General features: G+C 49.1%; 1 protein-coding gene across 5 annotated transcripts in view; it reads left to right on the forward strand.

Moving 5' to 3' along the window:
• The first annotated feature begins 4,523 nt into the window (after positions 1-4,523).
• CCDC92 (coiled-coil domain containing 92) overlaps positions 4,524-20,884 on the forward strand; it is a 27,412-nt gene continuing 11,051 nt past the window's right edge. The window contains exons 1-2 of one of the 5 annotated variants that reach the window (XM_037375352.1): positions 4,524-4,557; positions 7,479-7,655. The gene's annotated coding sequence lies outside the window, so the exon portion shown is untranslated. Of the gene's footprint in view, positions 4,558-7,478; positions 7,656-14,463; positions 14,560-14,735; positions 15,202-15,236; positions 15,480-18,874; positions 19,208-20,884 lie in introns of those variants that run through there. The other 4 variants (XM_037375349.1, XM_037375348.1, XM_037375350.1 and 1 more) reach the window with 4 other exon arrangements.

The raw sequence follows: 20,884 nt of genomic DNA on the forward strand, positions 1-20,884 counted from the left end.
TCTTCCCTATTCAGTCTGCTGATGGGCCCAGCCTCTTAGCTGGCTCTCTTCAAAGGAGGGCAGTAAGTTATGCCATCATTTCTCCTACTGCTCTTTTCTCCAGCAAATTTCCATTATGATCAGAAAAAAGCCTAGCAACCATCACCTCTGCTCTTTGATGACCTTTGGTTTGTTATCAAGCTATCATTCATAATTTGTCTTCACTTGCTCTATCTAAGTAAGGAGATGGATAGATACATAGATATAAGGATGAAGGAGGGGGGAAGAAATTTGTGGTGATTACTGGCCCAAGTGGAATTGGAAGGGGTGGGAAATTCCATCGAGTTGCACCAGTTGACACCTTCCAAGGTACTGACTTTCTCTGACAGTGAAACATTTCCCACTACCAGAACTCAATTTATTGTCTGCTTGGGTTTAGTGTGCAGTTAAAGGAAAATTCACAAGACACAATTAAAGCAAAAGTTACAGATTGATGTTTCAGCTTCCAAGAGTCAAAAAAGTGAACTTGAGCATATGTAACTTCAGAGACTAACCTATTCTTCCCCTCTTGCTGAGAAGATTCACATAGCAACAGTGAATAGGGCTTTCTTCAATTTGTTCTATCCTCTGTGTATTTTAGATAACCCTTTTTTTCCCAGAATTTCATTTAGCTACTCATACTACAAACACAAGGACAGATGGTCACCAGATCAAACTTAATCAGCATTCTGTATGCTGGATTTTGAGCTTAGAAATTCATCTGGTTCTAGTAAAGCATAGTCTGAAACCTGCCTGATGTTTAACTCAACCACAGAATTGTATTAAATTTCTAAGCCTCCCCATCCTCACAAGAGATTGAGAAGGAAACCATTGGGCATTTGTAGAAAAGGGTTGATTAGGAGTTTAATTATCAGAGATTAAAATCCGCTCTCTTACTGGTGTCTCACTGGAGAACAGCATTTTTAATGGGGGACTGCAGCCCAGTCTCACCCATTTGTTTCTTCTTGAAATTCACCACAGGGCTAAATCCAGCCCTGGAGTAAGAGGAGGCAGTTTTGTTTACACCCCCTTACACCACACGGAATTCAAGGTCTGGACCTTGGTGGTGCACCCTCAGTCAAGGCAATCTGAACTGCTTTCCCATGGCTTCTTATTCTGCTCCTCGTCAGGCTCCCCCCTTTTCTGCCTCTTGTTGCTGTTCGTTATCAGCCCAGCAGCGCTGCACTCCACGTGAGCGTCCCCATCCCAAGGCCTCGATGTTACAAAGACAGGACAAGCAACCAGCTCCCCCAGGGCTGAGTCTCAGAGGAGAGCTCTCAGGCTTCACCAGCCTTTTGGGCTTCTACATGCCCGTGAGCACACAGGTACATGTGCATCAGAAGCCATAGCAAAGCCTCCTTTGCCTTAAGTGAAGGAAAAGTTGATCCCCTGTCCTTAAATCCTCTGTCCTTCAAGCTGGTGCGGTGATCTTTTCACTGTCTTCAAAAACACTCAGCTATTTTATCCCTTGTGCCACAGTCTGTTAGAGATGTGTATACCACTGCATTTTTTTACTTTGCTGCCTTTATTTGCATAACTGTGGCATGGGGCTGACTGGCTAGAAACCAAAAACCACTCCAAATGGCACAGAGGCGACAGCCATCTGTGTCTTTTTCACATTTTGTTTCATTGTTTTAGGATCAAATCCAACCGCTGCAACCTACAGTAACTCTAGACTTTTCAAGGCTCAGAGCTTTCCATATAGCACGGTCTGTGGTTTCACTGTGGAGAAGCAAACCTGGAAAAAAAACTTGTTGGACTGGATCAGAAGTATTTTAGTTAGTGCAGCAGGAGCTGCCAGTGGTGAAAATAGCACTTCTGGAGCATGAATGAACGGAGTGGTGTTTCATTCTGTGCACGTTAGACAATTTAATCCTAACTCGGCATTATGGTCGCGCTGGGCAGTTTGCTCTTGAGATGTATTTCCACTGCCACGTCATAAATATAAATGCTCTTTATGAGGCAGCCATGGATGGAAGGCATCTAGTGGTTGCTAAAGGTTATTCTGATGATGTATATCCAAAGCCCTCCTGTTTGGCATTAATTAGCACAATGTACTATTTTGCAATTTCCCAGCACAGACACGTCCAGATTCCTGCTAGGAATTGGAAGTGGCATCACCCGCCACCCACTCCTCCACCCAGACCAGACAGCATTGATACAATCACTCCCTCACGTGAAGCCGTGTATCCCCCACAACCCCCTGGCAGGGGGCATGCAGGGGCTTGGAGGATGCAGGATTTTTTTGCATTACAAAAGCAAGCCATTTCAAACAGGCCTGAGGCTGGGACTTTCATCGGGGTCTCTCCCATGGGTCCCAAAATCCCAGTGCCATTAGCTGGGGGCAATCAGAAGCTCTTGGTTTGGCATGTGGGCTGGTGTATTCTGATGTCCATGCTGAGGGTTGCTGGTTGTGGGAAGCAGATGCCCACAAGAACTCAGATCCCTAAGGGACTGATGGGAGCTTGTGACCCACACACTGATTTGAACTCTTCATGTCACAGAACTGGGAGGAACTGGTGGAAAACATTCCCTTTTGTGTTTCCCGTTTCTCCAGGCTTGGTTGCTTCAAGCCTACTACTGCTCTTCCTACTGCAATGCTAAGGAAAATGCATAGGAGGTACTATGGGGGCTGGATTCTGCCCTTGCTAAAGGCCAAGAGAGAAGGGGAGACTTCCACTTTTTCTACCTTTTTTATCCCTGTTAGGTGTCTGAAAAGGATTTGCTACCAGCCCCAAGCTGCAGAGATAAATTCTGTACCAATCAAAGTGCCAAAAGGTGAAAATTTGTGTGTTGCAATGATATTGCATGGAACATAACACAGCTAAGCAGATCCTGTAATTAGGGAAGTACAGACTTAGCACTCATATCCTCCTCCTGCTCAGGCATCCCACTGGGGGGGCGGGGGGTGGGGGGGTGGGGGGTAGGTTGCCCTGCTGTTCGTAGCTTCTGAGTTCCCTGCACTGGGCTGAGTGTGCTTTTTCCACTGACTTTGGTGCGCCACTATTTTATGTCCTCAATGCAAAGGCTCTTTTTTGTTTCTTTCTTATTAGCGGTTATATCTTGCCTCATGTAAGGACTGCTGGCCTCTGAGCTCTAATGCTGGGGCTGGTTTCTTCTACATTAGTCTCTTACACAAGAGCCACCCTCTCGAGCAGGCTGTACGGTGTGAGGTAGGTCCTTTCCCGTGACTGATGAAGAGCTGGGACAGTGGGAAGCACTGATGGGGCACAGTTCCAGTCCTGCAGCTGTAACCCATTGCACCCACCGTGGGGGACAGCCACCCGCCTCCTGCAGCATTGAAGCTCCACTGCAGCTCAGCCTTTCCCAGCACCATGGCTTCTGCACGCCCTCCCCAGTGCTAAAATAGGCAGGCTTAGATGCACCAGTTAATTTTCCTTTTTACACCTCCAGCCTTCCTCCAGATAAATTTATTTTCTTAACTCAGAAATACATTTGTTGCGAGTCAGATGCCAACAGCTCCCGGTGCCAAAAAGATGTGCTCCTTCTGCTTGCTCTGTTTTCCTGTGAACTTTATCAGTTTTTGCTTGCTTCTCTATGACCTTTGGAGCCTGTTCAAAGTCATCTGCCTTTTGCTTTGATTTAATTTCAGTCCAGTGCATGTTGCCAGCTGATTTGTTGCCTGTTTTTACACATCACCAGCAAATCACCACCTCTTCATATTGTTTAGACAATCATCAAATCTAGGCTTGCCAGCTCTTTTTGTTAATGGGCTAGGAGGGATTGTTACATCTAGCTGATGTGACCAGAAAGGGACCAGAAAGCTGCTTAATTCCAGCTAACAAATCTTTAAAGCCAAATGTGGGACTTTTATGACCGGAGCAGGGTCTGGCCCATGTTATGGACTCAAGGTCCGCCTGCATGTCTGCTGTACCTCATCTCTCTGCTGATTAGCAGGGCGCTTCAGCTACCACAAGCACTGGCTCCGCTGGGCTGGAAATGAATCCCTCATGTTGTGCCAGAGATTTGGTTTGTGCTGGTTCTGGGATGGAGACAGTTTTTTATTGTAGAGCCAGGTGGGAACTCCTGGGTCCTCTCCTACAGCTGGTCCCAGTTACAGGCAGCCTGGGATCAATGGGAGGTGAAGGAGCCTGGTGGCTTGTAGCTATGGTTGTTCCTGCAATGTCAGCAAGAGCTGTGGTAGACGTGGGAGCCCCAGGTGAGGTGCAGAGTCCACAGGTCATGCTCAGGCTCAGCTCCAGCACCACGTAGCCCACAGAGTGACGCTTCCATGTGGGGAAGGCTCCACATTTTTCAGGTATTCCTCAGGAGAGCTACACTGAGGCCCATTTGTGGTGAAAGGCAGAAGTGCTTTCTCCACAACTTCAGTATGTTCTTCTGCGCACTTGTCTGTGTTGCCTTTACAGCTCCACGTATTGCGCTCGATGGCTCATTTAAGACCAAGATTTCCTTTGTGGTCCAGGAGTAAAATCTATATTTCCCTCAAATACAGAGAATAGTCAGAAGAGGAAGGCATAGTACAGTGGACATCTCCTGCTGCATCATTCAGGACCCGAGGTGTGTACCTATTTCTCGAGGCACAGACTTGCTATACATAGCTTTTAACTATTCTGACCTCATTTTCTCTGTATGGGTCCCCACGTCCCTAAAGAAGATGATTTAAAGAGATAACTGCTTAGTGGTCAGACATAACTGTGACGATTTTACATAGCGCAGTGGGTGTAGCGTTTGCAGAGGTGGCCTGCACATGTCATGGCTTCCCCACAGAGGTTTAATTTTTATTCTTTCTCCTTCTGTTGGTTCCCTTCCCATAAATTACCAGAAGGAAAACATGCCAATGTTCCACATGAGCCAGGGAAAGCCAGTAGCAGCCCTTAAATGAAAAGTAACCTACAATTAAAAAATGTTAGTGTAAACAAACCCAGCCTTTTCAAGCACCCTTCTCCCCCGAGGCACGAGGGGTAACTAACGGGGCTGGCCTGAAAAAGTGGGAGGAGCACATTGGCAGGTAGATGCTCAGGTCAGTGCAAAACCTCGTACAGTCAGATCTTGCCCTGCAAACCCCCGTGCCCTTGATTATGATTCCAGCCCCAAAGGAAGCGGGGCAGTTTAGGGCCATAGCCATTCGCGGGATGAGAGCCGGATTCTGCTGTTCTGCATTCAAGGCTTGCAGTAAAGACTGGCACAGGGTTGCGGGTCACATTTGGCAGAGACGTTCCCTCGAAGAGGGCTAAGCTGGGCACCCAGGAGCCCGGAGTGCCTCTCATCCTGCCAATCCACTGCCACAAAAAGGCTCACGGGCTGTGTGAGCCCCAGCGGGGCTGTGGGCTCCAGCCCTGGCTGGTTCTGCGCGGCTCAGCCACCCAAGGGCCGCACAGCCAAGTACCGGGGCAACTTTAATGTTCCTCCAGGCCATCGGAGCAGCCAAACAGGCTGCGGAGGTCAGGGATTAGTCCTGGCTTGGCTTCAGTATGCTCTCTTGAGCACCATCTGAATCTCAAATGCGCCAGGTCTGCAGTTACGTATCTGATCCAGATTAAAGCTCATTTGCTTGCACAGCCTTGCAACAGAGAGCTCGGTTCAAGCTCAGTCACTTAATGTTTGCCAAGTTTTTGCATTTTGCACTGAGATCTAGGCTGCTACCATCACTCACGATGCCAAGTCTGCCCACACATCCTCCTGCCACCCACGGAGTCACGTGCTCCCAAGCAAAGCCCGGTAACACCACATCTGGGGGTTGCAAAGCGCAGACGGGACAGCCGCTCACACACCCCAGGGACCCGGGCGCAGCCAGCCTGCAGGGTTTACAGCGTGTTGCAGGCACATCTCAAACTTCTCATGAAAGGCCAAGGAAAAAGGCATCACCAGAGAGCCCTGGGGCTGGAAAGCAGCCTGGGACAGCCCATCCCTTGCTGTTCCAGTGCCCACGTGTGGCCAAGCCCTGAATCTTTCCCTCTTTTGCTTTGGTGCATCCAAGTGCAGAGCGAACTCTTTGCAAAGAAAGCAAGTGTCCTCTGCTGGCTGCGAGCAAAAAGCGCATGTGGTGATACCCCGGCCAGGGCCAGCATCGGAGCAGGGAAGAGTTCTGTGGAGTCTGTGACCTCGGTTTGTTTCAAAGTTGGACGATAAACGAAGCGTGAAATGCAGTTACAAGCCGGCTGCTTGCAGCAAGGCGGGGGGGGGGGGTGTCAGGGTCTCTGCCTTCTGGCTGTGGGGGCAGGGCAGGGTGCAGCCCTTCTCCTCACAGCCCCATTGCTGGGGGGACCCCCAAGTGGGTCCCCCGGTACAGCCCAGGTAAGGCCTGAGGTGGAGGAGGCTGCAAGGGGGGCAGCTGCACAAGGGGGGGCAGGAGATCAGAGGTGCCCAAGGCACAGGAGCAGAGGAACTCTTCACCAGCACGACGCACATTTTGGGCAGTGCCTGCAGAAAGGACGTAAGAGCAGGGGCCAGAATCCAGCATGCATTTCTTCTCTGTGTTTCTGAAACAATCCCTTGGAGATCAACGGGGTTTCACATCTTTCCCCATCTGTTCTTAATCTGTTCTCTTGGCAGATGCCAAACCACCATACCCCATATGGAAAAACACAAAACAAAATACAAAGCCTTGTATCTCCTCTGGTTTTATTCAGAAATGTTCCCCGGAGCCTGGCTCTGTTCATGCCCCAGGCATGTGTGGAGGCCCAGGGACAAACTGCACCGGGGACAGGGATGGACCTGCTGTCACAGGGGTGTCACAGCAAGGCCCAGGGAAGGGGTGGCAGGGTCGCAGGCTGTATCTGATGGAGCAGCTTTGTGTTTGTGCAAAGCCAGGGACTCAGCTGGGTCATTATCTGCTGCTGCTGGCATCCCCCTGCTGCCAAGAAGCCTGTACCCACAGCTGGGTCCTGCCATTCCAGGCACCGCAGACCCTACAGCCAGAGCCAGTCCCGGCCAGGCAGGAGGTGGGCAGGGAGAAGGGAACTGCCTCACTGAAGATAGGGCCAGAAGGAAAACCAGTACCCTGAACCCCCAAAGGCTCCAGTCAACTGGTCAAGCAACCTCTCATCCTGGTGTTTTCTCAGCATTAATCCCTGCAAAATCTGTTGAGGACATGAGCAACAGCATTTTAATGGTACCCATGAATACATTATTCAAGGCTCAGTGACTACAGCACTGTCATTATCAGTGCCTGCACTGAACCATCTCTGACAATCAATAACACAGGATAACTCCCAACATCTAAAATTATTCTATCCTGAACTGTTCCTATCCTCACCCTATCGATCCGAAGGTCTGAGTGTTTGCAACAGCTTGTAAAGTAAATTGACTTTAACTTCCTTCTTTCCAAACACTGAAACTAGCTCTTCTCAGGACGCTGCCATGCAATTTACAGCTCTGTCACCAACTCCTTAATAGTTGCCAGGTTCTTTGAAGTCCTTTGAAAGTGAACACAATAAAAAGATATGAGCCGAGACTGACCACAAGTTTCTTGTCTACAGGTTCCTACGTGCCTTTTTCGGTGTTTTCAGCAAGCTAACGGAAACACATTCCGTATCTTCAAGGCAAGACGGTGAGGTTTTAGAGTTCCCTTGACTAGTAACAACAGAGAATTTTAGAGTTCTACAGCAGCCAAATGCCAGCACATCTCCACATCTCAACTTCACCATCAGCCTCAGGTAAGAGAGGGAAGGGAGAGATTTCCTCTTTGCATACCATTTGCTTAACCAACCTGAAACACAATCCTGCCAGTCTGAAAACAGGTTTGAAACGGCGACAGTTAAACACCCGTGCAATTTGTCTGTTACCCCAAGAGTGAGGTAGTTATGTGAGGTTTGGATGAGGGCTGGGAAAAGATTCAGCAGCTCTGATAGGAGAAGGAAAATGGCGCTGTCTCGGGCTGTTAGCATCACAGCATGCCCTGCTCTGTTCAGACACTGCTTCACACCAGCCCAAGCCTGTGTTAATTTAATAAAGGAAAACATCCTGTGCCTCCCCACTTTGCAAAGGTAGGGTCTGGGGTGAAGGAGATCCCCTTTGCTTACTCTGTATGTTTTGCCAGTATCCCCCAACTCCCTGAAATGCCAAGAGAAAGATCAGCAGAGTGAAACACAACCTCAAAGAGAAACCCAGCCTTTCTTAAAATGTCCTCACAGCGGCAATCATAATAAAAATACAAACCTGAGGTTTGTAAAAATCTAGCAATAAAACCACAGACATCTTTACAATTCCCAGATACACAGCACTCCCCGGCAGCAAGCACAAAATCCCTCCCAGATGCAAGGAGCAAAACTATACCTGGCCAACAGGCCTAATTATTTTACAGTCTGTAAAAAAAAAAAAAAAAAAAAAAAGCCACACATGACACCAATTCGCAGGTCATTACCAGTCACCATCAGGGAAGATAAAATAAAATCCCTACATTTTTCCTCACCTTGAGACCGTGGAGCAGCTGACAGAGGTGGAATGCTACACTTACAGGCCAGTACTGGTTGAGGTTCATAAAGCAAGCTCAGATCTTTGTGTTGTTTCCCAGTCATTTAAAGCCCTTTTCTTTGCAAGTCAGAGGGTAAACATGGTCTGTTCCAAAGGAATAGAGATCATCTCTCTTAAAATGTGAGGCAGGCCCTCAGGCAATGTAGCTCAGCTTCCCAGTGCGCTCCAGCAGGTTATTTAGTATTTCCACGCCTTGAACCTCCTATCAGCAAAAGCAATCCTGTATTTCTCCCACTCTTTCTCCAGCCAGGTTTAAAGCTCTTCATGTGGGCGCTGCTTACTATCAGGAGGCAATGGAGAGTCACGGAAATCGGGAATCAAACCTCTGAACACCACTGCAGCATTAAGAAGCAGGCGCTCCTTCACTGCAGTGCTGGGTGCACAGTGGCATCTCCACACACCAAGCCCACCTGTGTAGATTTCACCGTTACATTCATACATGAAATTACAAGGTCATACACTCCCAATTACAATGATTGGTTAGAAATTTGCATAGAATTGTAATATGTGCTGTGTCACCCTTCTCTGTTACTATGCTTGCGCAGGGGAAGGGTCTTCACCTGGGCAAGGGTTGTCTTGACCTGTGGGCATGAGTTTTAGTATTATAATGAAGGTAGTTCACTTCAGGACACCTTAAAAGTTAGTTTTGTTGCCAAGTTGGATGGCTGAAAATTGGCCTTGCCAAGCTGTCCAATAACTCATCCTATACACAATAGAACCTGGGTGCTTTGGTTATGGTCTGGAGAGTAAAGACTAAGGCTATTAAGGTCTATAGCATAAGGACTTCAAGGAACAGTCTCTGATAATAAGCAGTACAGCGATTCATACATCATTGGTTAATAAGTGTTAACATAATTCCACCATGGAGGTTAACTCCTTAGAATCAAAATGTTCTTCTAACTAACTGTTACATAAACACAAAATATAGAAAGACTCGGTAAGATCCTAAACCAAACAGGAGGACTGTGGCAGCGGAGGGCTGGTTGTGTGCAAGGTGATCAGGCTCACCTGAGTGTAGAGCAGGAGTATAAAGCACGGAGTGGATGACTTTCTGGGATGATGCGCTGGACACCCTGCAGTCGTTTAGCCTAGTACTGTCTTACGTGCTTAGCTTTACTCTCAGGTGCAGAGAGGATTCTGCATTCCCCCCCATTTGCCTGTACTGCTGGCGGAGGCAGGTATCAGCCTGCTGAGATGATGGTACGGATTCAGCTATTGACAACTGCAGTGATTTGTCTTTTCCTCTGTCTGCCATGGAAATGAACTCATGTGGCAGCAATGATGGGATATTATTCAGAGGGGAAAAAAAAAATCAGTGTAGGCCAGGTTTAAAAAGTCTAGAGTAAACACAGCCTCGGACTAGTACCATACAACTGTCAAGTCACATTGCAGTAGGTTTCTTGATGCTGGTAATTTAATGATTATTTGGCCCCAGGGCACATCTCCCACTGTGAATCTGCTTCTCCAAAGCCGCTTTATCACTGACCTGAAAGGAAGCAATCATGGCTTGTGTGTAAATGTGTGTGACGAGAGCTAATGCACGGTAATAGCTACAGCACATCCAGTGGGTTTGACAAAACGGACAGGTATGTGTATTTTCCTCCCTGAACATAGAAGTCACTGGCCTTTTTCCTAATGCTTTTATAGACTATAGTAGGCAGAGCCTGGGCATGCATATAGAAACCTGGCAGCGATTACTTATATACACAAGACTAGATTTGTGTGTGTGTGTGTAAAAGCCTTAAAAACAAAACAAAATGCAGATGTCACAGGTCTTTTTTTTGCCCTAGAAAAAAACGTTTGCTCTTCTCTTATTTCTAGGCTGTTCTTTTTCCTTTGTGTACTGATTGTCTAAGTTTAGCTGCCTAGTTGAAGAACTGTTTCAAAGCTGTTCTGGGCCTTAATCACACCCTTCCTGACTGCAATGAGAACCCTTACTCCCCAGGTTCCTGGGAAAAGCCCATGATCTAATTGCAAGGCGGGAATTGCTTTTGCCCTTGTTTGTACAATCACAGAATTCTGGCTAACATCCATCTCACAAATTAATGCTGAAAAATAATGGATTTTCTAAGAGTCTGGTTGGTAAAGTGGAGATAAGGGAGCTGAGTAAGGGGCTGGTGCCTTCTCCCAGCCAGCAATTGTAGTGATGTTTTATGTTCAGGGAGTAGGTCAATTCACTTGCACATTTAATGGATGAGGTAAGGGCAGCTTGCACTAAATTAGCTTTCTGGGCAATGTATGATATCAGGGATGCAAAACCCTTCTGGCTGCCCGCTGCTGCAGGGAGCTACCGGTACGTACTTTCAGAGCAAGGCCTGGCAGATCTATTTGCAGATGATGCTCTCTGGTACCAAAAACAAACGCTGATGCTCCTGAGCATCCTGCTCTAAAGCAAATGACCACTAAGGCAATACCAGCCAATGTGCCACCGCGGGGACACGCCTGGCCACACTCTGCTCAGCACCATTTCATTAGCGGTAAGGCACGCTGCAGCAGAGTTGCAAGAAGGATCTCTGTGTTGTGCCCCCCTCCATGAACAGAGATGTGTGTGCAGCTCATGGCAGGCTGCTCCCACCTTCTGCTCCTCCAGCCCTGGGGGTCAAGCTGGATTAGGTGTCTGACCCGCTTCCCCCAGTTCCGCTGCTCAATAGATGTCTGAGCCTCAGTTTCGACACTTGTCATCAGATGTTACTTGTTCTGCAGCAGGAGGCTTCCTCTTGTACCAGGAACCCCACTGGCCTAAGTGTTGTGCAAACAAAGGAAAAACAATAACTAAAACCAGTCTCTGCCTTAAGGAGCTGACAGCATCTCCCTTATTTCTCCCAGCTTCTGTAAATAAATCCTTGGTAATGTCGCTGTTTTTCAGAGGATGATAAAAGGACCTGTCGTCACCCCCTGACACTGACTTTTCCTGCCATCCCCACTAAGCTTTCCCCTCCCTCTCCCACGCAGGGAGAAGTTTGTTAAAAATTAGACCTCATCTGATGACTGCTAATTATCTCAGAGGCTGTTGGTAAGATGCAGCAAAGGGACCAAAGACAGCCCTGAAGAACAGCCCTGCGGGGGGAATGCTGGCTTGGCCAGCATCACCGAGCGGAATGAGGCCTTGAGTATTTTAACTGATGCTTCTCCAATAGGATGCCTGATAGCAAAGGTATTAAATAAGGATTAGCACAGCACTCTCTCTATATACACACTCACTTAGGTCCATTTGGTTCTGATTTTTAAAATCTTGCCTTTTGGAACAGGGAGGGATCACATCACCCTTCAGATTTTAACATTTTGGTTGAATTTCATCCTGGCTGTTGTTCCCGACTCGGTGCCAAGCTCTGGGAAAGGCTGTGCGCAATAACTTTCCCTTGTCCTCCCCCCAGCACGCTGCTGTCGAGAGCAGAGGACCTGCAACAACCTGCGGGCTGCCTGCTTGCAAGGAGAGACACGGTCTCCTCCCGACAGGGTGAATGTGAAGCTAATCCCAGATTCCCATCTCAGCCACACTGATCTAATTAATAGTAACTGTTTTGGCTTTATAGGGAGAGAGGTCTTTGAACTGAAGTGCAGGCAGGACTCGGAGGTCCTCAGGTCTGGAGTCCACTTGCTGAATTTTCTGCCTGATCCTGTCAGATCATGGGAATCAGGAAGTCTGGATTTGATCTCAGGTTCCCCGGGGATTTTCTGGCTGACCCTGGGGTGCTTAGTGCCAGTCCTTGGAAGGACGCCTGCAGTCTTCACAGAAAGTTGTACCTGCATGAAGCACTGACAGTCAGGCTGGAGGTCCAACCCACAGGCGACACAGGGCTGCTGCACATCGTATCATAGCTTTTTGTGATCTCTGATTTTGGTGGAACATAAATAATGTGAGATTTTACTGTAAAACATTCCTCTCTCAGAGCCCTGCGTTTGCACTTTGATGGACAGGGGATTTGAATCTCTGGGGACGAGCCCTTGGCCATCTCCAAGGTGCAGGAGTTGTGATCGGGGCCAGGGCTTCCTCCAGCCCAACTCCCTGCAAAGAGAAGTTGCTGTGCTATAATTAACTATATTACACAGCACTTTCCTTTTCAAGGTTTTTAAAGAGCTTTGCAGATATTAATGATGCATAATTACCATGCTCGCAGCACCCTGCAAGACAAAGATATTTCCATTTTGAACATGAAGAAACTGGGGCAGCTCAGTGGGTTGCTTACCTGACGAGGGGCAGCGGGTGCTGCCACAGCAACAGCAGCCTGGAGGGTGACAAATCAGGGTGACAAATCGAGGTGACATTTGCAGGCTGAAGCTTCGCAGAAGTGAGAAGTTCAGAGAAACCATGGGGACATGGCAAAAAAAAAAAAAAAATCCTTAGGGACTATTCCAGCTTTATTCCTGAATGGGTGTTATTTTCACCCCTTTGTTTCCAACACGTTTTCCTCATGTGGGGTACAGGGGTGTATTTCTGCTGTACAAATGTCGCATTGTAAAGCCCCGTTATTAAAAGCACTTTCTTTCCACCAGCACCAGGGGTTTTTCCTTCATCTGTGTTAGGTTACTAGGGATCCATACTGGATTTAACATCCTTCGGGCCTTCCTGCCAGAATGATCTGAAGAGCAAATGCGTTTCCCTTTTGGCACAAGCCCTAACTGAATCAGCTTCTCAGACTCGTTCGTCACCTAATGGGATCCTAAATTAAGAGTCCACATTTTATAGAAAAAGCTGGATGGATCTGAGATAAAACAGTCGGAAAACCACGAACAGGAGAGGGCTTGTTCCTTGTGTCTGTGCCCGCCTGACATGCCCAGCCAGCGCTTGGGGTCAGCATCACTCTGTGCAGCTGCAGCACAGAGGTGCCCTAAGGAGGGATCCACTGGGATCCACTGGGATTCACCAGGAGCCATGGTGCTGGGTCCAGGGCTGGGGAGGTGCCCTGGGGACAGGGCTCATGGCCACCCACGCTGGTGGGACACAGCCGCCTGCTCCCCCCTGCTGCAGGGCCTTTCCGCAGCGCCACTCGTGCACCCAGCTCTCCCCAGCACCCGCCTTCGTTCTGAACGCCCGTTTAAAACTTGTCGCCTTTGGTTTCAGCCTTGGCTGTGAACAAACAAACTTTGCTTAAAAGTATTTCCCTCCAGGCTACGTCGCGCCCCATTTTCCCCAGCTTGAGCAGCTGCAAGGTGCAAAGCACATGTAGGTCCATCCTCCAGTTCTTCACAGGTAAGGTGGAAGGTACCGAGAGCCACCAGGTTGCAACTTAACCCCGACTTTGCTTTCGGTGAAGGTGTGAAACAGCGACATGCCGCGTACAGGCCTTCTTTTTTCCTCTGGGAGTTATCCTAACTGTAATCGGCCTTTTCTGCTGGCTGCTTTGAAAAATCAAGTTTCTGCCTCTTAATTTTGCAGTGATTTGCTTGAAGTCTTTCCTTTGCATTGCAAACAGAAAACACACCGTCTGCAAACCTGCGGGGCTGATAAACACGAGCAGGCTGCTTCTGTGCGTGTTGACGGAGGGGGTGAGGGGGGTGAGGGGGGGGCAATCCCGATCTGTCCGTGCCCGCAATTCCCGCCCCAACGTGGGTGCATCCGCCAGAAACCTGCCCGCGTGCCGCGCGCAGCCCCTTCCCCAGGGACTGATGGGGACCGGGCAGGGGCACAAGGACCCTGCGGGCAGGCACGGCGGGGGGGGCGCGGGCGGGGGGGCGGCTTGGGGTCACACGGCGGGGGCACGGCCGGGGGGGTCGGGCAGAGCGCGGGGGGGGGGGCGGGGAACGCACCGGCGCGGCCGCGAGCTGCTGGGGCGCGGGAACGGCCCCGGTCCCGCGCGCCCCTCGCGCGCCGCTCGCGCGCCCGCTCTCCCCGCAGGCCCCCGCGGGCACGCGCACACCCTGCACGCGCCGTTCCCGCGCCCCCGCGCCGCCAGGTGAGCGCACGCGCTGTCCGCTCCCCGGCGCGCGGGGCAGTGCCCCCCCCCCCCCCCCCGTGGGCGGGGATAAGGCCGCGGCCGATGACAGCGTTGACCCCCCCGTTGCCATAGCGACGGGCCCGGGTGCCGCAGCCGCACCTGCGCCTGCGCCGCCGCCCCCGGTGTGTCCCTGCCCCCCCCACCCCGGCCGGTAAGTGCCGGCCCCGCGGGGCGCCCCGCGGCTGCTCCGGGCTGGCGGCGAGCGCGGGGGGCGTGGGCAGCGCCGGGCCCGGCGGGGGGCGGCTGGCGGCGGGGGGCGGCGCGGCGGGCTGAGCAGGTGAGGGGCGGGGGTGGGGGGGGCACCGTGTCCCCTCCGCCCGCTGAGGGGGAGCTAACGGCATCGCCCCCGCCGCGCCGGGTGTGGGGCGGGCGGGCGGCACCGCCGCTCCGGGAGGGGCGGGGGCCTCCCCCTCGCACCCCGAGCCCGGGCTCGGGCTCGCCGGCCCCCTCCCCGCGGCGGTGGCGGGCCTGGCCGCTCTGCGGCAGCGGCGGGAGGCGGCCCCGGCCCCTGTGCTGGCTGGGGGGGGCTCCGCCGCGGGGGGTGCGGGGCCGCTGGGCCAAGGCGCCCCCTTTCCCGCAGCAGCAGCAGCGAAGGCCGTTTCCGAGCGGGGCTCCGGCCGGGGGCAGGGCAGGGCAGGGCCGCTCCTCCCCGCCCGGCCCGGGGCACGGCGCCCCCCGCACCGCCCGGCCAGGCCGCAGCCGAGCTGCGGGTTCCCCCCCCCGGGCGGGCCGTGCACCCTGGCCCCCTCGGCAGCCTTCCGGGGCTCTAGCGAGTGACAGCAGCGTCGTCTGCGTGAGTACCGCGGGGGGGGGCACCCCGCGGGGGGTGGCGGTCGCTTGCGGGAATGGCAGCAGGGGAGTGCGGGGCGGCCTGAGACACCCAGAGCTTCCAGCCGCAGCGATGCTCCGTGTCCCCACGCAGGACACGGGTGGGACGGCGCTGGGGGGCGGGTGCTGCCGACCCCGGGCAGCCTGTGGGGCTCCCTTCGCCCTCGGAATCGTGTGCGGCCCGGCCAGGGGCGGGAACAGGAGCCCCGAGGCCCGGACTGTCCATCTTGATCTGCATTGCAGGTGCGTAAGCAGCATCCAGGGTACTTGTTGACTCTGCCTGGATGGTCAGATGCTTAAGCTTGAAAAGCTTGATTCATGCTTTTGCAACGTAATTTATGCTCCTTAATTAAAAAAACTGAAGACAGATGGATGTGACTGCAAATACGGTGCTTTTTTCCATATTCTTGCTTCTTAGTGATCCTAATTCTGTAGTGCGTTATTATGACTGAACCTCTGGGAGACAGATGTTTATGCCCTTAAACTGCACATCGCTTTTTTATTTGACTATTTAAAGCAAGTTCTTCATAAAGAGATAATGGCAGACTTGTGACATTGTTAATTTTTCAAGCTTTTGGTTGTACTGAGGTTCCAGTAGTCATTTTTGGTGAAACAACAAAGGTCAGGAGGACTCAAGAGGCAAGTGTCAGTGCCTTAAGTAGAGGAGAAAGAATATTGGCTAACTGATGCAGAACTACTTATGCTTAGTACATCTGTAAAGTTGCCTCCCCCATCCCCTTAGGAAAGACGATCTCATAACCAGTTCAAATGCTGTACGTAGTTTTCAATCCACTAGTTGTTGCAAACTCTAGAATAGCAATCTTATTTTGTTCCTTAAGGTTGTTTTCTTTGCTTCAGATACTATTGCATACTTTCAGGGGTTTTAAATGATTTTTTTAAAATATGCATTTCGTCATTTGAGTTACAAAAATGTTCTCTCTGTGCCCCAATTCAAGAGGCTGTAGGTATTAAGGACAATATATTTGTACATCCAGATCTACATTAGGCAATCTTTTAACAGCAGCAGGCAGAAGAAAAACTCCCTGGTGCTGGTATTCCAGAACATGGACCACAACATGAACTAAAATATTTCTTGAACATTATAAACCATATAATGGAGGGAATAGAGTTGTAACAAACTAGTTTGCATTTTTACTTTAGCTGTGTTAGACTTGTTTCTAGGAGTCTGGTTACTTTTCTGGGCCTTAAAAGTGGTGTAACAAAAAGTAGCAAGTACTTGAAGGATTGCTTTTATGTCCTCAGGATTCACAATGCATTGCAATAGTTATTTGTGTAAACAGAATACTATTGTCTAATATGTCTTTTTACTTACATTCATGTTATTAACTAACAGTGGTGGCTTTTGATGAGCGGTGATTTACTGGAAATTCAGCATGTCGGATAACTTGATGTTTTGGGGAAAATAGTTAAGTGTGTTCTGACTAGACAAGGGCATAGATTTTCCTGCTGCTGGTTAAAAAGCAAAGCCACAGATGAAGAAAGGAAAGATATAAGTATTTTGATGTTGAAAGAAGACAGTTGCGTGAAAGGTCTCTGATTTGGCTTTCTGCAGCCTCTTTCCTGTCTGCTGCAGCACAACAATAAAACATTGTGAATAGTTGTGGAACATTGGAAAGCACAGATGTAAGTCTGTGTGCCTTATTGCAGCTTCCACGCCGTTGTTATTGATACGAGTATGCTGCAATAAGCTAATATTGTGTAACCATAACAGTATTGTCAGGGCAGTCTCTGGCAGAGCTTGTGTGTCCCTGGGAACAATGGTGCCCAGAGCCTGGGTGGGGTGGAGCGGGCAGCGTGCCCTTTGTTCAGACTGAGCTTATCGCTAGCGCTCTGCTTTCGTTTGCATCTGCAGCACACCAAAACAAACTCTCAGCTCCTTTCTTGCAGCGCTAATCAAACGCAATATCTGAAAAAGCAAATGAAGATAAAGAATAGTGCATTTAGTTAGGGCCACATTGGAATGTTAGCCCCCGCCTGCATTGCTACCTGCTGTACCTCTCCTGATCCCTTCACTTGCTTGACAAGACATGGCATCCTTCATGTATCTGGCTGTAGCATCTTTGGTGAATGTGTGCCGCCTCTAGTGCTCGTTTTTAAGTGATAGAGAGTGATAGAAAAATATCTTCCGCTAAACGAGAACGTCCAGCAGTGTGATAATGGACATTAGTTTGTTATCGCTGTGTGATCAGTGAATAATTTTGTCTAATAATGTTTTACGGTTATCTGCCAGCATCTCTCTTATGAGGAAATGCTGAGAGAGCTGGGCCTGCGCAGCTGGCGGAGAGAAGGCTGGAGAGGATCCGTCAGTGCATGCACACAGCTTAAGGGCCGGGGCCAGGTTCTTCTCAGGCTGACAGGACAAAGGGCAATGGGCACAAACTGCAACACAAGATGTTCTATCGGAATCTGAGCAAGAACTTCTTTCTCTTGAGGGTGACAGAGCACTGGCACAGGCTGCCCAGAGAGGCTGTGGGGTCTCCTTCTCTGGAGATGTTCAAAACCTGCCTGGATGCGACTGCAACCTGCTCTGGGAGAGCCTGCTTTGGCAGGGGGGTGACTAAGTGGTCCCCAGAGCTCCCTTCCCACCCTGACATTCCCTGAGTCTGATTTTTCCTGGTGATGTTAAAGAACATGGTACTATAAATGGAAGCGACACAGTTATTTACTACTGAAGTCAGAGGCATGGCAAAATATCACTGAAAACAATGTCCTCAGAGTGTATCAGAACTTCTACAAGCTGAATTTTTAAATCCTTGGAAAAAAGCCTTTGATTTGGATTGCTCTTTCTTTCCTGCTATTGAGGAGCATGTTTGCTCTCGTTTCACTCCTAGAAAACCTTTGGGTTTTAGTTAATGTGTTAAAATATGTTGCTGCTTGTTGGTCTTAATTATTTGGGTGAGTGACAGAATTTGAGATTTTTATTTAATAAAAATATTTAAATATTTAGAAGTGTTGCTTGACTGAAAACTGTAGGATTTCATGGCTTCTCCCTGAACGGAATGATGACTGCCTCTAGAAAGGCTGAAGATCCGCCAGGGAACAGTAGCTCCCAGTAACCGGAGTCAGTGCCCAGCGGGAGAGCACCAAAGGTGCAGCATATCGCATCCCTGTGGAGCAGATGTCAGGCTCGGGAAGTGTCCGTCTGTGTGGAAAGGATCGTGTGAATGATGTCGTTAGCGGCAGGTTTCCTCTATAATGAAAGCGTGTGTGCTTGCTTGCCGTTCCTCGTGAAAGCTTGTTTTAAGCTGTGTACGGTTTTATTGTCTCAATTTGAGATACCTGGGTTATGGAAGAGCAAGCATAAAGCACCTCTGAAATTCTTTGTCTTGGCATCCTATTTACTTTAAAAACCCAAAAACAACCAACCAAAAAAGCCCCAATGATTTATACTTGCTTAAGAAAGGATTTAGAGACAGGTCATCGCTACTGCTAGAATTCCTTCATCAGCAGCTCTCAAAACCTTTCCTTCAGCAAAGTAGAGACCAATTTTTGTATGTTTGATTGTAGTTGTTCTGAAATAATCAATAGCTTATGAAACAGCATCACAGAATGCATTAGAGGAAAGCATACTCCTCAGCCTGTTAAACTTGCCTGGAAAATAGTTGTGCTGTTCCGGCGTGGCTGTTACAATAGCTGTAGATCGATCCCTCCCAGGAGGGCAGGTTTACTTGGCTTGCTGTGAGGCTTCAGTGCCTTTTGATGTGTTTCACAAATATCCCAGGTAATCTCTGAAAATCATGGTTTCTGCAGGTCTTGCAGTAGGAGCCCAAGCTCCGCTGAGTGCCTGGCATTGCTGCAGGAAGCAGTTCTGCCTGTACCACCCCCCTGCCCTGATTACACACTTATTATTTCTTTTTTTTGTTTTCCTCTGCCTTCCCTATCAGCTGCCCAGATGTCCGCGGTGCTGCGTGGTGAACTCGTCACCTGAAAAATAGCCAGTGGAAAAACAGGTTTGTTCCACCGAACAACCAGGAAGGTGATTTCAGAGCATTTCTGAAATGCAACAGTAAATTCGTGCTCAGTATATGTGAAGTGGAACGAGTGGGACCAAGGCACAGCTGGGCTGGGTAGCTCAGTGGTTGTGTGGCTGTGTGGTGGCAGGTTATTTTCCTGGTGGGGGGTGGGGGGCCAGAAGTGCCCAACCAAGTCACTTATGTGAAAGCAGGGTAGTAATTTTTTTGGTTTGTGTTTTGACAAGCCTTCAGAAAAGCCTTTCTGAAAGTGATGCAAGTACATTTTATTTGAGTTCTTGTGCGATTCACATGTTACTGATCATAGAGAATAAAAGGGGAGACTGTTCATAGGTGAATATTTGATATCTGAAAAAATACCCAACCCTTGACTTTTCCATAGAATAGTATTATTTCTAAGCATGAATTTGGAGTTACACTTAACAAGTCCTTGTACAAAACCCTCCCACAGCCCACCTCGCTAGCTTAAGGCCTGATTCAGCTTTAACTGAAGCTGCAGAACTTTGTTGATGACTTCGAAAGAAAAAGAACCAGGCTCATTTTTATGTGTAATGTTGATATTGTGTTAGTCTAGGGGAACTGAATATTAATTTTTTTGTCATTCTCCTTCTGACAAGAAACTGGCTTTACTAGAAAGACTGCGTGTCTTTGCACTATTACAACTGACTATTTGTGATTGTACCCCAGCCTGTGTTCTGTGGCTTTGATGGGGTTTATATTAGAATATCATATTTTTTTTTATCCTCAGAATGAAGGGGTGAATAAAATAGAAAGGCCATTCATCAGGAGCATGTGCTAGAAAGTAGAGGAGATCCCACCTGTTCTTTTAAATTACAATGTGGCCTTGCTCACGAGGGCTTTTATTGTCACTTTTAAAAAAATTCCATGGACGACTTCTTTTGAAGTAATTGTTGTTATTTAAATGATAGCTTCTTTGCTTCCCTAAAGCGAATTATGCCCAGATTAGGTCATTTTCAATGTTTTCTGCCAGAGTAAGCCATTTGTTCTTGACAGCTGTACAGCCATGGCATGGGGTACCCTGGTATGGGGCAGAATAATTGTCTGAGATGCCACTGCAAGGCATTTGGTTAGATTCTCTAACAGTCTGTGTCACCGTAGTGATGTTAACATCTGGGTACTTCTGTCTGCCTTCCGTTGGGGCAGCTCTGGGATCAGGTAGTCTCAAGGGTGGAGAAAACTCCATGTGAATTGTTCCAGCCAGTCCTTGTGACTTCAGGTGGATGGTCAGGCACGTAAGCAGTGCGTTCTGCGCAAAGTACCAGCTTGTTCATTGAGAGCATCTAGAAGTAAATCATTGCTACCAGGAGTGTGTCCACTGAATTATTCTTCCTGCTGCCACGCCAATTGCTGTAGGAGTAAGAAAAAGTTCTTTTCTTACTAAAATACTAAACCATGTGCTTCCTCAGGGACATACAGAAATTGTGAAGAGTCTGCAGAATCTCTGATCAGAAAATGAAGGGGAAGCCATGCAGAGACACAACGGAATACAAGAGCATCCAAAAGCAGTAGAAATAGAAAAGGAGCTGAGAAAGCAAAACCTTATCCTTCCTCTGGGAGGAGAGCAGCACGCTTCCTTTTCCCCCTCAGTTGTCTCCAGGAAAGAACTTCTAATTTTGCTTGGCTTAAAATACACAA

Source organism: Falco rusticolus, chromosome 1 (genome assembly GCF_015220075.1).
Source record: "Falco rusticolus isolate bFalRus1 chromosome 1, bFalRus1.pri, whole genome shotgun sequence".
Classification (NCBI taxonomy): Eukaryota; Metazoa; Chordata; class Aves; order Falconiformes; family Falconidae; genus Falco; species Falco rusticolus.